Here is a 10,589-nt window from a genome sequence, read left to right as displayed (position 1 = left end):
CAAATCTTTCCTACTGATGAGTCAACAGGGTCAATAGAAGGTACGCTCTGAGGGTCAGGTCTTTCCTACTGATGAGTCAACAGGGTCAATAGAAGGTACGCTCTGAGGGTCAGGTCTTTCCTACTGATGAGTCAACAGGGTCAATAGAAGGTACACTCTGAGGGTCAGGTCTTTCCTACTGATGAGTCAACAGGGTCAATAGAAGGTACGCTCTGAGGGTCAGGTCTTTCCTACTGATGAGTCAACAGGGTCAATAGAAGGTACGCTCTGAGGGTCAGGTCTTGACACTGAATAAAAGAGAAACACCTGAGGGTATGGCATCTAAAACAATTGCAAAATCTTTAGGTGTTACAGGGACCTTGTAAGGTGATAAGAATTCCTAATAACTGAGTAAAAGACTCTCTGCATTTACCAGTTGGCTCACCGATAGAATAATATTTCAGAACCAATATTCTAAAAACAAAGAAGTATTTTTATACAATATATCCCGATTATTTCATATATAATATCTGTGTGGACAAAAATTGTGTTTATAAATTAAGGACCATGACAAGAAAACCTGCCGATGAAAAGCAGAAAGTTTCACTGGAACTTTGTCAATATTATCATTGCAAAACAACATGAAGTTAAGGCCACCAAAAGTAGAGAAGACATGATGAGGAATAAAATTCCAGATAGAAGTGCAAGATGTTCCCAGAACCCCAGTTCCATCTCCTGTCCAACTCCAATGACAGTGACCTAGCTACAGTCCCCTGTCAGAATGGATGGGTATATGACAACAGCACCTTCAAATCCACTCTGGCTACAGAGGTAAGTCTCTTCCTTTTCCAGCTATTTTGCTTTCTAGATGGAAAGCATTGAACATGTTGATCACTTTGTAACTGTCCCGTTGTACTCATGACACCACGGTTATTGTTATGATCTCTTTTAAGTGGGACCTTGTATGCGATAGAAAAGGGATGAACAAAGCGACAGCCACCATTTTCTTCATTGGAGTAATGTGTGGGGCTCCTTTATTCGGTTTCCTCAGTGACAGGTATGTATGCACCATACAGAAAGGACCCTTACTACTTCACACAAACTTGCGTATACACACCAAGGTTATTATAGTAAACGAAAACTGAAAATAAATAACAAATAAAATTGGAAAAATAATTTAGTAAACTGAACAAAAATGTCAAACGAAAAAAACATTTGAAAAACTTAACTATACTGAAACTATTATCTATGATGTAGAAAATAACTAAAATAAAATAAAAAAGTTTTAGTTGTTTTCTTCTAAACTTTGAGCAGAAATCAAATGTTGACGTTTCAAATAGGCCTAGCTTGTACTAGCTATCAGTAGCTAACAGGGAAGAAATTTGAGGGTGTGCATGGAGCATGAATGGGGCAAGCTAGAACAGCTTGTGAAGTTGCTGGAGCCGTTCACAATCCCCCCCTTCCAACCGGCTGACCAGTGACTGGGCCAAGCTAGAACAGCTTGTGAAGTTGCTGGAGCCATTCACAATCCACACCGTCCAACCGGCTGACCAGTGACTGGGCCAAGCTAGAACAGCTTGTGAAGTTGCTGGAGCCGTTCACAATCCACACCGTCCAACCGGCTGACCAGTGACTGGGCCAAGCTAGAACAGCTTGTGAAGTTGCTGGAGCCGTTCACAATCCACACCGTCCAACTGGCTGACCAGTGACTGGGCCAAGCTAGAACAGCTTGTGAAGTTGCTGGAGCCGTTCACAATCCACATCAACCAACTGGCTGACCAGTGACTGGGCCAAGCTAGAGCAGCTTGTGAAGTTGCTGGAGCCATTCACAATCCACACCATCCAACTGGTTGACCAGTGACTGGGCCAAGCTAGAACAGCTTGTGAAGTTGCTGGAGCCATTCACAATCCACACCGTCCAACTGGCTGACCAGTGACTGGGCCAAGCTAGAGCAGCTTGTGAAGTTGCTGGAGCCATTCACAATCCACACCGTCCAACTGGCTGACCAGTGACTGGGCCAAGCTAGAGCAGCTTGTGAAGTTGCTGGAGCCATTCACAATCCACACCGTCCAACTGGCTGATCAGTGACTGGGCCAAGCTAGAGCAGCTTGTGAAGTTGCTGGAGCCAAAGTTCAAGGGGGCCAAATACTTTTGCAAGGCACTGTAGATACTTTTGTACTTTTTTCCTCCAGCATCATCACAAGGTCCTTTGCTGTTGTTCTGGGATTGATTTGCACTTTTCGCACCAAAGTAGGTTCATCTCTAGGAGACAGAACCCGTCTCCTTCCTGAGCTGTATGACGACTGCGTGGTCCCATGGTGTTTATACTTGCGTGCTATTGTTTGTACAGATGAATGTGGTACCTTCAAGCGTTTGTAAATTGCTCCCAAGGATGAACCAGACTTGTGGAGGTCTACAATTTATTTTCTGATGTCTTGGATGATTTCTTTGATTTTCCCATGATGTCAAGCAATGAGGCACTGAGTTTGAAGGTAGGCCTTGAAATACATCCACAGGCACACCTCCAATTGACTCAAATAATGTCAATTAGCCTATCAGAAGCTTTTAAAGCCATGATATCATTTTCTGGAATTTTCCAAGCTGTTTAAAGGCACAGTCAACTTAGTGTATGTCAACTTCTGGCCCACTGGAATTGTGATACAGTGAATAATAAGTGAAATACTCTGTCTGCAAACAATTGTTGGAAAAATGACTTGTGTCATGCACAAAGTAGATGTCCTAACCGACTTGCCAAAACTATAGTTTGTTAACAATAATTTTGTGGAGTGGTTGAAAAATGTGTTTAATGACTCCAACCTAAGTGTATGTAAACTATACAGTTGAAGTCAGAAGTTTACATGCACTAAGGTTGGACAATTTTTTAAAGACAGATTATTTCACCTATAACTCACTGTATCACAATTCCAGATGTATTTGGCTAAGGTGTATGTAAAATTCAACTATTCTTTTAGCCAGACAAGTCAATTAAGAACAAATTCTTATTTACAATGACTGCCTACTCCAGCCAAACCCTAACGACACTGGGCCAATTGTGAGCCGCATTATGGGACTCCCAATAACAGCCAGTTTTAATACAGCCTGGAATTGAACCAGGGTCTGTAGTTAAGACTCCAGCACTGAGATGCAGTGCCTTAGACTGCTGCGCCACTCGGGAGCCCTCTAGCAAATCGGAGAGGCAATATCATTTGCTATTATTCTCAGTAATTTTCCATCCGAGTTGTCAGACCCCGCTGGCTTGTCATTTTTGATAGACAGCAATAATTTTTTCACCTCTTCTACACTCACTTTACGGACTTCAATGCTTGTCTTTCATAATTTGATCAGTTCTACTTGTATGTGTAGTGTCAGAATTTGTTGCTGGCATGTCATGCTGAAGTTTCCTAATCTTGCCAATGAACAATCATTAAAGGAATTGGCAATATCAGTGGGTTTTATGATGAATGAGCCATCTGATTTAATGAATGATGGAGCTGAGTTTGCCTTTCTACCCAAAATGACAATTAAGGTGCTCCAAAGCTTTATATCATTCCTATTTTCCTCTTTTAGTTTCTTCTTTTTATTCAGTTTAGTCAGATGATTTCTCAATTTGCATTACGTTTTCCAATCGGTTGTGCAGCCAGACTTATTTGCCATTCCTTTTGCCTCATCCCTCTCATCCATACAATTTTTCAATTCCTCATCAATCCACAAGGATTTCACTGTTTTCACAGTAAAAAAAAAAGTAAACGGGCATGCTTATTAGTAACTGCATTAAGCAATTTCATAAATATGTCAAGTGCAGTGTCTGGATCCTCATTACACACCATAGACCAACAAATCTTTATTTCATACAACATAGGAACCATTACAAAACTTCTTGCATGACCTCTTATACACTATATTAGGTCCAGACTTTGGTGTTCAATTGAATCCTTTACAGAAATGAAATATTCTGATAGTGTCTCGTGTTTAATACCATATTATTGTGTTTCTCTTAGCTGCATTGTGTATAGAAATATGGCAACACTACATTATGATATACTGTACTGATAATTGCCTTTATAATATTTTATTTTTCTCTGAACAGATTCGGCCGGAGGCCAATGCTGATGGTGGCTTACCTAGCAACTATGGTGTTTGCTTTTACCAGTGCCTTCTCCACCTCCTATGTCATGTTTTGTATCATGAGATTTTTCACCGGAGTGACACTATCTGGAATAAGCATAATCTCCATTGTACTCAGTGAGTTAGTCCCTGATTGCGCTTTGTATTGTATCGTGTTATACATATTAAAGTGTTATACAGGTAGCCTAGCAATTAAGAGCATTGTGCCAGTAACTGAAAGGTCACTGGTTAAAATCCCAGAGCCGACTAAGTGAAAAATCTTGAGCAAGGAACTTAATCTTAATAGCTCCTGTAAATGCTTTTGACAAGAGTGTCTGGTAAAATGTACAATGCTATTATAGTCTCCCTCTATAAAAGGTTTTAGACCTCAAGGGAATTGATCTTGGTTCAATTTTGGGTTAAATTAAATACACTGGGATTTCATAAATTATTCATTTTAAACGGTTGATGATTGATTTAGTGATATATTGCATGACTGAATGATCTTTTCTGTTCCTGCTGTAGCTTCTATGAATATTCAACTTGTTCAACATGAACTTTGACTGTAGAGGCACTCTGCAAATTATATTGAGACAAATCTGAAAATAAACACACAAAAAATGGTTGCTTGGTATCAACATCAGTTGCTTTACATTAGATGTAAGTGTTAGCATAAAAATCGGTATTTACTTTGACATTCAAATATAATTAATTCTAAACTCTCTTTCTTGGACATATCTACAGGTGTGGAATGGTTTGACATTCAACACAGGACATTTGCTGGAGTGATAGTAAGCCTGGATTGGACATGTGGAAACATGCTGCTAGCTAGCATTGCATACTTTGTGAACGACTGGAGGTGGCTGACCATAGCAGCTACCTCGCCTCTTGTCTTGGCTGTCATTACCTGGTGGTACACAACCCATTTTATTTTGATGTTATGTGTTATACTTGGTTTGATGAGTTCAATGTTAAAACTTGTTCGGTGGTAAAACATGTAAATAAGGTAAAACTTGTTGAAATGTTTGTGGATGTAATGGTGAAGTCAGACCTTACTATTACTAAGGGTATATATATCTAATAAAAGGAAAGGTTTCTAACAACAGAACATTATTGTTAGAGACCATCTAGTGGCCTTGCCTGGTGTCAACAGGGATCTGTGCCATTGCAGGTGGCTTCCAGAGTCTGCTAGGTGGCTCTTAGCGAATGGAGAAAAAGAAAAAGCCCATTTCTACCTGGAGAAATGTGCCAAGATGAACAACAGATCCAAGTGTATGGCTGAGATCACACCACAGGTACATTTAATGCTCACATATGTGGTATCATGTTAGGATAGCCTTAGTCTCAACAGGGCATCTTTCAATCCCAAGTCCAGCTGAGACTGAGACTGAGACTGTCTGTCACGACTTCCACCGAAGTCAGGTTCCTCTCCTTGTTCAGGCAGCATTCGGCGGTCGGCGTCGCCGGTCTTCTAGCCATCGCCAATCCACTTTTCATTTTCCATTTGTTTTGTCTTGTTTTCCTACACACCTGGTTTTCATTTCCCTCATTAATTGTTATGTATTTAACCCTCTGTTCCCCCCCATGTCTTTGTGGGGAATTGTTTGTTGTAAGTGTTTGTGCACATGTTTACTGGTGCGCGATGGGTGTTGTGCCCATGTTTGTTATTCTTTATGCCGTTGGTTTTGCAATTAAACTGCTCCTGCTATTACCTAGTTCTGCTCTCCTGCGTGTGACTTCCCTGCCACCAGTTACGCACTCCTTACAGAATTCCCCACCTTGAAAATGGAATCAGCAGGAGCAGGTGCCCCTAGTATAGGGGTTGAGGAGTGCATCCATGAGCAAGCAGCAATGATCCACCATCTCGGCACCGCCATGGACCAAGTCGTCCAAAACATAGATCGCTGGGAGAGACAGGGAGTTCATCCAGCGCCTCTACCAGCACAACCAGGGCATCCACAACTCGCCTCCCCTTCACCCGGTCCCAGTGGGATTCATCTCGCCCTTCCCCGGGAGTACGATGGGACGGCTGCACGTTGCCAGGGTTTCCTATTGCAGCTAGATCTCTACCTGGCAACCGCTCACCCGGCTCCTTCGGGCCGTGAGAGAGTGTCCACACTCGTCTTGTGTCTCTCAGGGAAAGCCCTGGAGTGGGCCAATGCCGTGTGGGGAGAAGATGTGGCGCTGGACCATCTGAGGCAGGGGACGAGGAGCGCTCAGGAGTTCGCCATGGACCTTTGGACCCTGGCCACCGGTGCGGGATGGAACGACAGGGCCCTGATCGACCACTATTGCTGTAGTTTGCGCGAGGACGTCCGTCGGGAGTTGGCCTGCAGGGACATCACCCTCACCTTCGACCAGCTAGTGGACCTGTCCATTCGGTTGGATAACCTGCTGGCTACCCACGGATGTCCAGAGCAGGGTCTGTCAGGTCCATGTCACTTTTTCTGAGTTTTCCCCGCATTCCCAGCATAAGGCGCTCTTCAATTCAGGCGCGGCTGGGAGTTTTATAGACCGATCGTTCGCCCATAGTTTAGGGATCCCCATTGTTCCCGTGAATGTGCCCTTCCCCGTTCACACCATAGACAGTCGACCATTAGAGTCAGGGGGAGGCCACCGCTCCCCTGGGCATGGTGACGCAGGGGGTTCACAAGGAGAGAATCAGTCTCTTCCTCATTGACTCTCCTGCGTTTCCCATGGTGCTAGGCCTACCCTGGTTAGCCTGTCATGACCCTACTGTTTCCCCACTGGAAACGGAGGGCTCTCACGGGATGGTCGTGAGAGTGCTCGGGGAGATGTTTATGGGTTTCCGATGGTGCGACTACGGTGGAAAGTCCAGACCAGGTCTCCACTGTGCGCATCCCCCCAGAATATGCCGATTGGCCCTCGCCTTCTCCAAAAAGAAGGCGACTCAATTACCACTCCATCGACAGGGGGATTTTGCGATAAATTTCCTGGTAGACGCCGCACTTCCCAGGAGTCACGTGTATCCCCTGTCACAGGCGGAGACGGCGGCTATGGAAACATATGTCTCCGAATCCCTGCGTCAGGGGTACATTAGGTCCTCCACTTCACCCTCAAGTTTATTTTTTGTGAAGAAGGAGGGATGTCTGCGCCCATGTATTGACTATCGAGGTCTAAACCAGATCACTGTGAGGTACAGTTACCTGCTACCGCTCATAGCCACAGCGATTGAGTCAATGCACGGGGCGCGCTTCTTCACCAAACTAGATCTCAGGAGCGCTTACAACCTGGTGCGTGTCTGGGGGGGAGACGAGTGGAAGACTGCTTTCAGTACTACCTCAGGGCATTATGAGTACCTCGTCATGCCATACGGGTTGATGAATGCTCCATCAGTTTTCCAAGCCTTTGAAGATGAGATTTTCAGGGACATGCACGGGCAGAGGTTAGTGGTATAAATTGATGACATTCTGATATACTCCGCTACATGCGGCAGCATGTGTCCCTGGTGCGCAGGGTGCTTGGTCGTCTGTTGGAGCATGACCTGTACGTCAAGGCTGAGATATGCCTGTTCTTCCAACAGTCCATCTCCTTCCTAGGTACCGCATTTCCACCACAGGGGTGGAGATGGAGAGTGACCACATTTCAGCCGTGCATAATTGGCCAACTCCCACCATGGTAAAGGAGGTGCAGCAGTTTCTAGGGTTTGCCAATTACTTGGCTACCGGAGGTTTATCCGGGGTTTTGGTCAGGTAGCGGCTCCCATTACCTCACTGCTGAAGGGGGGACCGGTACGTTTGCAGTGGTCGGCTGAGGCGGACAGGGCTTTTGGTCACCTGGGGGCTCTGTTTACCTCGGCTGCTGTGCTGGCTCATCCGGATCCCTCTTTGGCGTTCATAGTGGAGGTGACGCATCCGAGGCTGGGATAGGAGCCGTGCTCTCTCAGCACTCGGGTGCACCACCGAAACTCCGCCTCTGTGCCTTCTTCTCAGCCCGGCGGAGCGAAACTATGACGTTGGGGACCGGGAGCTGTTGGCTGTTGTCAAGGCTTTGAAGGCGTGGAGACATTGGCTTGAGGGGGTTAAACACCCTTTTCTCATCTGGACTGACCACCTCAATCTGGAGTACATCTGGGCGGTGAGGAGACTGAACCCTCGCCAGGCAAGGTGGGCCATATTTTTCACCCGTTTTGTTTTCACCCTTTCTTACAGACCATGTTCTCAGAACGTGAAGGCAGACACACTGTCCCAGCTATATGACACAAAGGAGCTGCCCATGGATCCCACCCCCATACTCCCGGCCTCCTGCCTGGTGGTGCCGGTAGTGTGGGAGCTGGAACGCGGACATTGAGCAGACGCTACATGTAGAGCCCACTCCCCTCCAGTGTCCCACTGGGTGTCTGTACGTTCCATCTGCTGTCCGTGACCAGCTGTTCTATTGGGCCCACATGTCACCCTCCTCTGGTCCTCCAGGCATCAGTCGGACGGTGCAATGTCTGAGTGGGAAGTACTGGTGGCCCACTTTGGCTAAGGACATGAGGGTTTATGTTTCCTCCTGCTCGGTGTGCGCCCAGTGTAAGGCTCCTAGGCACCTGCCCAGAGGTAAGCTACACCCCTTACCCATTCCACAACGGCCTTGGTCGCACCTGTCGGTGTATTTCCTTACCGATCTTCCTCCTTCACAGGGTAACACCATGATCCTGGTCGTTGTGAACCGTTTTTCTAAGTCCTGCCGTCTCCTTCCTCTGCCCGGTCTCCCTACGGCCCTACAGACTGTGGAGGCCTTGTTTACACACGTCTTCCGACACTATGGGGTGCCTGAGGACATAGTGTCTTCACTTCGAGGGTCTGGAGGGCGTTTATAGAACATCGGGGGTCTCGATCAGGTCTTATTACCAGGACCGCCCGGGGGAGTGGGCGGAGTTCGTGCCCTGGGCAGAGATGGCCCAGAACTCGCTCCGCCATTCCTCCACTAATCTCTCCCCCTTCCAGTGCGTTCTGGGGTATCAGCCGGTTCTGGCTCCTTGGCATCAGAGTCAGACCGAGGCTCCTGCGGTAGACAACTGGTTCCGGCGCGCGGAGGAGACATGGGATGCCACTCATGTTCACCTTCAGCGCGCCGTGCTGCGCTAGAAAGCCAGCGCAGACCGTCACCACAGTGAGGCCCCGGTGTTCGCACCGGACGACCAGGTCTGGCTCTCGACCCGAAACCCGCCCCTGCTTGCCCTTCCGGAAGCTGGGTCTATGGTTTGTGGGGTCATTTAAAGTCCTGAGGATTCTGAACGAGGTGAGTTACAGGTTACAGCTTCCCCCCGATTACCGTATTAACCCCTCGTTCCATGTGTCTCTCCTCAGGCCGGTGGTGGCTGCTCTGCTACAGGTGTCTGAGGTGCGGGAGTTTCCTCCGCCCTCTCTAGACATCGAGGGGGACACTGCATACTGCGTTCGATCCATACTGGATTCGAGGCGTCGGGCGAGGGGCCTTCAGTACCTCGTAGACTGGGTGGGGTACGGCCGGAGGAGAGATGCTGGGTTCCGGTGGAGGACGTGTTGGACCCTTCAATGCTGCGGGAGTTCCACCGTCTCCGTCCGGATCGCCCTGCACCTCGCCCTCCGGGTTGTCCCCGAGGCCGGTGTCGGCACGCTGCTGGAGGGGGTACTATCGCCACTTCCACCGGTCGGTTCCTCTCCTTGTTCGGGCGGCGTTCGGCGGTCGGCATCGCCGGTCTTCTAGCCATCGTAAATCCACTTTTCATTTTCCATTTGTTTTGTCTTGTTTTCACACCTGGTTTTCAGTTCCCTCATTCATTGTTGTGTATTCAACCCTCTGTTCCCCCATGTCTTTGTGGGGAATTGTTTGTTGTAAGTGCACATGTTTACTGGTGTGCGGTGGGTGTTGTACCCATGTTTGTTATTCTTTATGCTGTTGGTTTTGCAATTAAACTGCTCCGGCTATTACCTAGTTCTGCTCTCCTGTGTGTGACTTCCCTGACACCAGTTACGCACCCCTTACACTGTCCTAATATCGACATCATACTCCAGAAAATGCTTCTCATTTTAGCATGCGTGGCTTCATGACAATGGTGAAACTAATACCTTATACCAACTAATACCAGGAGCCATCTTGGTAAGCAAATAAGATAAACCTAGAAATGCATACAAGCATGCCTTTTTTGGTTGCCCACAGACCCTTACGAATGCAGTAAGAGTTAAAGATGAGGAGAAGAAGTACGGTTTTGTGGACCTTGTGAGAACTCCAAATATAAGGAAACTTTCCATTTGCACAGGAATACTATGGTAAGTAGGGGAAAACACTTTTGGATCTCATCAAGGTCTAATGCCATAGAATTCATATTAAATGCACTTAAAAAGGGAAACTCCACTTAAAAACAATCTTTTAGTATTTTTTTCATTAGCCCACATCATTGGCCACATGCAAAACACATCATCACGGTAATGTGGCCAGTGATACTTTGCTTCTTGAAAGTCCAATATCTTGAAAACTTGACTGCTGACATACAAAACATTTTGGGACTGTATCGACA

General features: G+C 46.7%; 1 pseudogene; it reads left to right on the top strand.

Annotated features, from left to right (window-relative positions):
- LOC124038739 overlaps positions 1-10,589 on the top strand; it is a 29,166-nt pseudogene that overhangs the window by 15,520 nt on the left and 3,057 nt on the right.

Source organism: Oncorhynchus gorbuscha, linkage group LG06 (assembly GCF_021184085.1).
Source record: "Oncorhynchus gorbuscha isolate QuinsamMale2020 ecotype Even-year linkage group LG06, OgorEven_v1.0, whole genome shotgun sequence".
In the NCBI taxonomy this organism is placed as follows: domain Eukaryota; kingdom Metazoa; phylum Chordata; class Actinopteri; order Salmoniformes; family Salmonidae; genus Oncorhynchus; species Oncorhynchus gorbuscha.
Note: the sequence above shows the minus strand (reverse complement) of the source record. Positions and strands in the feature narration are given on the sequence as shown.